Source organism: Schistocerca serialis, chromosome 3 (assembly GCF_023864345.2).
Source record: "Schistocerca serialis cubense isolate TAMUIC-IGC-003099 chromosome 3, iqSchSeri2.2, whole genome shotgun sequence".
NCBI classification, from domain to species: Eukaryota; Metazoa; Arthropoda; class Insecta; order Orthoptera; family Acrididae; genus Schistocerca; species Schistocerca serialis.
In genome coordinates this window covers 52,035,160-52,042,598 of record NC_064640.1, presented here as the reverse complement: position 1 = coordinate 52,042,598, position 7,439 = coordinate 52,035,160, and positions in this window count along the sequence as shown.

Below are 7,439 nucleotides of genomic sequence, written 5' to 3'. Positions count from 1 at the left end.
GCTGCAAACGTCGTCGAACTGTTCGTGCAGATCGTTGTTGTCTTGCAAACGTCCCCATCTGTTGACTCAGGGATCGAGACGTGATGCACGATCAGTTACAGCCATGCGGAAAAGATGCCTGCCATCTTGACTGCTAGTGATACGAGGCCGTTAGGATCCAGCACGGCGTTCCGTATTGCCCTCCTAAACCCACCGATTCCATATTGTGCTAACAGTCATTGGATCTCGACCAACGCGAGCAGCAATGTCACGATACGGTAAACTGCAATCGCTATAGGCTACAATCAGACCTTTATCAACATCGGAAACGTGATGGTATGCATTTCTCCTCCTTACACCAGGCATTAGGACGTTTCACCAGGCAACGCCGGTCATCTGCTGTTTGTGTATGGGAGATCGGTTGGAAACTCTCCTCATGTCAGCACGTTGTAGGTGTCACCACCGGTGCCAACCTTGACTGAATGCTCCGGAAAGCTAATCGTTTGCATATCACAGCATCTTCTTCCTGTCGGTTAAATTTCGCGTCTGTAGCACGTCATCTTCGTGGTGTAGCAATTTTAATGGCCAGATGTGTATATATCAAAAAAAGTTTTGCATCACCTCGGTTCAGAAAGTTAGGGAACCCGTACAGAAAATTAGAACAGGTATCAACATAGACCTATTTTTACCCTTTTTATTGCTCACGAAAACCACACATTGCAGATCCCTCAGAGTGATTGGTAGATCACGTCGTCCATGAACAGCCCTGTTCAACCAGTCCCATGGATTTTCGATAGTGTTCATGTCTGGAGAACACCCTGGCCACTCTAATCGAGCGATATCGTTATCCTGAAGGAAGTCATTCACAAGATGTACACAATGGGGTCGCGAATTGTCGTTCATGAAGACGAATGCCCCGCAAATACGCTGCCGATATGGTTGAACTATCGGTCGGAGGATGGCTTTCACGTATCGTACAGCCGTTACGGCGCCTTCCATGACCACCAGCGGCGTACATCGGCCCAATATAATGCCACCCAAAAACAGCAGGGAACCTCCACCATGCTGCACTCGCTGGACAGCGTGTCTAAGGTGTTCAGCCCGACCTTGTTGCCTCCAAACACGTCTCCGACGATTGTCTGTTTGAAGGCATATGCGACACTCATCGTTGCAGAGAACGTGGTGCCAATCATGAGCGGTCCATTCGGCATGTTGTTGGGCCGATCTGCACCGCGCTGCATGGTGTCGTGGTTGCAAAGATGGACATCGCTATGGACGTCGGGAGTGAAGTTGCGCATCATGCTGCCTATTGCGCACAGTTTGAGTCGTAACACGACGTCCTGTGGCTGCACGAAAAGCATTATTCAACATGGTGGCGTTGCTGTCAGTGTTCCTTCGAGCCATAATATGTAGGTAGCGGTCATCCACTGCAGTAGTAGCTCTTGGGCGGTCTGAGCGGTGCATTTCATCGACAGTTTCTGTCTCTCTGAATCTCCTCCATGTTCGAACAACATTGCTTTGGTTCATTCCGAGACGCCTGGACACTTCCCTTGTTGAGAGTCTTTCCTGGTGCAAAGTAACAATGCGGACGCAATGGAACCACGGTATTGACCGTCTATGCACTGTTGAACTACAGAAACACGATCCTTCCTGGTTGAATGACTGGAACTGATCGGCTGTCGGACCCCCTCCGTCTAACAGGCGCTGCTCATGCATGGTTGTTACATCTTTGGGAGGGTTTAGTGACATCTCTGAACAGTCAAAGGGACTGTGTCTGTGATACAATATCCATAGTCAACGTATATCTTCAGGAGGTCTGGGAACCGGGGTGATGCATAACTTATTTATACTAAAAATGAAATTCCTCCAGCTGTACTTAAGATTTTATATTTACTTTGCTACTAGATTTGGCGTTGCATCAACGCTATCTTCAGGCCCGTACACTTTGATGAAATCATTTGTGTGTGGGTCAGTCTAGAAGTCCGCGGTGAGACCAACACGTGCTCCACATGGGTGACGGGCATAACTAGTTACTGCCCGCCATCTCGTAGATCGAGAACAAGCGGCTCAAGGATGCACCAGTTTTGTCTATATAAGTATATCAATCTCATAAGTAGGCGTCAGTCTTCGTGCAGCCGCTCGAGCAACTGCAATGGACCGCTCACGCAGAAGATCCCACAATATTATAGGAGAAGAACGCTACTCGCCTTACAGTTTATAAAGCAATAGACAATATTGCTATTAATACCTCTAACTATGTAGGTGCGCAAGTCGTCCAGCATGGTCCATCAGTGTTCTGTGGTGGAGTTCTTAACTTTACCATTACCAACAATGATACCCTGCAGCAAGGTAACGGATGGGTAACCGTGGCCCTCGGCCGTGGACCAAAAGTTGACAAAGCTCCATGGCTAGAAAGTTTTAACAGCCGGGACGTCATCGCTTGTCGGACATTCCACATCGCAGAGGCCTAAAATAGAGACATGGGTAAATCATATTACCTGCCGTCAATGCCGTTCGTTAAGAGGACCAGGAATCATCGTAAAATAAATGAATCCGAATCTAAAAAATGGTGCAAATGGTTCTGAGCACTATGGGACTTAACATCTGTGGTCATCAGTCCCCTAGAACTTAGAACTACTTAAACCTAACTAACCTAAGGACATCACACACATCCATGCCCGAGGCAGGATTCGAACCTGCGCCATCTCGTAGATCGAGAACAAGCGGTTCAAGGATGCAGCAGTTTTGTCTATATAAGTATATCAATCTCAGAAGTAGGCGTCAGTCTTCGTGCAGCCGCTCGAGCAACAGCAATGGACCGCTCACGCAGAAGATCCCACAATATTATAGGAGAAGAACGCTACTCGCCTTACAGTTTATAAAGCAATAGACAATATTGCTATTAATACCTCTAACTACACACCTGGAAATTGAAATAAGAACACCGTGAATTCATTGTCCCAGGAAGGGGAAACTTTATTGACACATTCCTGGGGTCAGATACATCACATGATCACACTGACAGAACCACAGGCACATAGACACAGGCAACAGAGCATGCACAATGTCGGCACTAGTACAGTGTATATCCACCTTTCGCAGCAATGCAGGCTGCTATTCTCCCATGGAGACGATCGTAGAGATGCTGGATGTAGTCCTGTGGAACGGCTTGCCATGCCATTTCCACCTGGCGCCTCAGTTGGACCAGCGTTCGTGCTGGACGTGCAGACCGCGTGAGACGACGCTTCATCCAGTCCCAAACATGCTCAATGGGGGACAGATCCGGAGATCTTGCTGGCCAGGGTAGTTGACTTACACCTTCTAGAGCACGTTGGGTGGCACGGGATACATGGGGACGTGCATTGTTCTGTTGGAACAGCAAGTTCCCTTGCCGGTCTAGGAATGGTAGAACGATGGGTTCGATGACGGTTTGGATGTACCGTGCACTATTCAGTGTCCCCTCGACGATCACCAGTGGTGTACGGCCAGTGTAGAAGATCGCTCCCCACACCATGATGCCGGGTGTTGGCCCTGTGTGCCTCGGTCGTATGCAGTCTGATTGTGGCGCTCACCTGCACGGCGCCAAACACGCATACGATCATCATTGGCACCAAGACAGAAGCGACTCTCATCGCTGAAGACGACACGTCTCCATTCGTCCCTCCATTCACGCCTGTCGCGACACCACTGAAGGCGGGCTGCACGATGTTGGGGCGTGAGCGGAAGACGGCCTAACGGTGTGCCGGACCGTAGCCCAGCTTCTTGGAGACGGTTGCGAATGGTCCTCGCCGATACCCCAGGAGCAACAGTGTCCCTAATTAGCTGGGAAGTGGCGGTGCGGTCCCCTACTGCACTGCGTAGGATCCTACGGTCTTGGCGTGCATCCGTGCGTCGCTGCGGTCCGGTCCCAGGTCGACGGGCACGTGCACCTTCCGCCGACCACTGGCGACAACATCGATGTACTGTGGAGACCTCACGCCCCACGTGTTGAGCAATTCGGCGGTACGTCCACCCGGCCTCCCGCATGCCCACTATACGCCCTCGCTCAAAGTCCGTCAACTTCACATACGGTTCACGTCCACGCTGTCGCGGCATGCTACCAGTGTTAAAGACTGCGATGGAGCTCCGTATGCCACGGCAAACTGGCTGACAATGACGGCGGCGGTGCACAAATGCTGCGCAGCTAGCGCCATTCGACGGCCAACACCGCGGTTCCTGGTGTGTCCGCTGTGCCGTGCGTGTGATCATTGCTTGTACAGCCCTCTCGCAGTGTCCGGAGCAAGTATGGTGGGTCTGACACACCGGTGTCAATGTGTTCTTTTTTCCATTTCCAGGAGTGTATGTAGGTGCGCAAGTCGTCCAGCATGGTCTGTGGTGGAGTTCTTAACTTTACCATTACCAACAATGATACCCTGCAGCAAGGTAACGGATGGGTAACCGTGGACCAAAAGTTGACAAAGCTCCATGGCTAGAAAGTTTTAACAGCCGGGACGTCATCGCTTGTCGGACATTCCACATCGCAGAGGCCTAAAATAGAGACATGGGTAAATCATATTACCTGCCGTCAATGCCGTTCGTTAAGAGGACCAGGAATCATCGTAAAATAAATGAATCCGAATATAAAAAATGGTGCAAATGGTTCTGAGCACTATGGGACTTAACATCTGTGGTCATCAGTCCCCTAGAACTTAGAACTACTTAAACCTAACTAACCTAAGGACATCACACACATCCATGCCCGAGGCAGGATTCGAACCTGCGACCGTAGCAGTCCCGCGGTTCCGGACTGAGCGCCTAGAACCGCTAGACCACCGCGGCCGGCAATCCGAATCTGTGCGAAGTTTTATACCGTAAGGTAGGCTTTCGCTACCAGAACAAAGCTTTAGTTCCTCTTGAACTAACTTCCGACCTCAATGCAGGTTCACATACTAATGTTAAATATGGAAATACGACATAGGTTAGGATATAGCGTATGACAAAAGGCTTAGTGACACTATTTGACATTTGTGCATCCTCCCAGATTACGTGAGATGAAACAAAGAAACCAACAGATTATTCTTCTAAAATAAGAGCGTCTTTAATGCTTAAAAAAGCAATATACGCTGTCGACTTATTCAACATTGCAGTAGCATTTCGTACTCACGTAAATGAAATAAACAATTCACTAACAATGTTTTGGCAACGACCCAAACCAAATAAAATAAATTTTGTGTTCCAAAATAATAAATTTATGCTTTATTTAAACGTGTGTTCAAACTGTTGACCATTGGCTGACAGGCACTTTTGCAATCGCCGTTCGATAGAACGATGAATAGATTCAATTACAGTGGATGACATGGCAATGCATGCACTGGCGATTCGACCACACATATCGTCTGGCGTAGTTGGGGCTTCTTCATGAGACTGCATCCCTGAGTGATCCCCAAAGGTAGGAATCAAGAAATCAAACCGAAGGACCTTGCAAGCCATTGGGCAACAGAATTTCGTCCTATCCAACGGGCAGGAAAATTCTCATTCAGTACCTGCGTTGCAAGACGGGGTGAAAGAGCTGGCCAACCATCGTGTGGCAGCCGCATACACTGTCGATATCAGTGGTACCTCTTCTAGAAGAACCGGCAGAATGGTCGTCAGAAAGTGTGTCTACAAATGTCCATTTAGAACCCCTGAGATGAAATAATATCCCACAACGTAATTTCCTATGAGGCTGCACCATACGTTTACGCTCCACGGCCGTTGACGCTGCACCTGACGAAGCCAGTTTGGACTTTCGGCTGCCCAGTAGTGCATATTACGCAAATTTTCGTTAGAGTGGTTAGTAAACGTTACTTCATCGGTAAAGAGCACACGTTGGAGACTCGCAGGGTCGTCTCTCAGCTGCTGAAGTGCAAATCGACAGAATTTTGTACGAAGTTTGATATCAGGGTCATCGAGTGCCTGATGCAGTGGCAGATGGTAGGGATGCAAATTCTGTCGATGCAGGATGTGAATGACACTCGGCTGCTGATTCCAAATTCCTTGGCAATATGACTGTGCGGATTCATTAGCGTCGTAGCCAGAACAGCTTCTTCGTGTTCTTTGTCAGTTGTAGTGTTCTTTCTTGACGTTCAAGCAGTTTGTCCGTACTAGCGTCTTGATAATTTGTGCATTTCCCTAGCGCGTCCAACATTGGCGATCCGGGTAGACAGCCCTATACCACCGTACTGTTTTTACGGCAGTTCTTTTGTAGCCACCATATGAAAGTAGTGTATTCAACTTCTCCTCATTGGTGTACTCGTGTGCACGTGACGAATGTTGAAACAGATATTAGCGGCCTGCAGTGCAGACAAGTAAACAGGCAAATTTGTAGGCATTCTGAAATAGCGGAGCATGATAGCTCAGCTTGGCGGTGTTTGCGCTGCTAATGCCGATTCCGGCCACCATGCTCTCACATCCTGGGAAATTTCTAGATTTTTTTAACGACGGGTTTCGACTTCTACATTAACAAATGAATTATTACTGTAATTGTCTTCCCAAGACCTGTGGAAATCTGTTATAAAAAGTATACGGTTCCATTCTAAAAAAGTACTCCCTTCGCATCTCCGTTGATACCAGCGCCAAAATCATTAACCAAAGAAACAAATGTGTGCCCTTTGATGCTCTAACATTTGCCGAAAACCGCGTTTCGATATGTGTAACCGCTCACGAAATAAAAGGGTTGTTACGTCTTACTTGACTCATCCTGTGTATATATGTGAGGGGGGTTGCATGTACGTAACATTTCAACCACGTAACAATGTTTTTCCCCCAAAATTCCTGCTAATTCTCCAAGGTTAATGAGAGGATATATGACAAAGGAAGAGCTTAATAACGTGAAATACGTGCGTGCTGCCTAGTTAGTGTCTGAATTCACATCTCAGTATGAAAAGCTGTTCGCAGTATTATGGTTTGCGAACCTCCGGGTATTCTCCCTTTAATCCGTTTCATATTGCGAAACACTAATGTGTGTATTAAACATGTTAGAGCCTCGCGGAGTGGCCGCGCAGTTTAAGGCGCCATGTCACGGACTGCCCGGCCGCTCCCACAGGAGGTTCGGGCATGGATAGGTGTGTGTGTTGTTCTTAGCGTAAGTTGGTTTAAGTAGTGTGTATGTTTCGAGACCGATGACGTCAGTAGTTTGGTCCCTTTGGAATTCACACAATCTTGAACATTTTTGAAATATGTTATGCATGTAATGAGGTACTGAGCATTCACAGAAGTGTAAGGTGCAGTCAAATGAAATACCTGCTATAACTCACAGTCCGCGCTACAGGCGGCCCCATCGTTGTTACGTTTCGATGCTGTTACCACTGTGATAAGGGAAGGGCATAACGCCACATCATAGGTGCGCAGTTGTTGGGTTACGACTTTGGTTGTTGACAGACTGGTCTAGTGTGGTCGTCCGGCTGTCAATAGTATGGTAAGTCTAACGTCTACGACCGAGC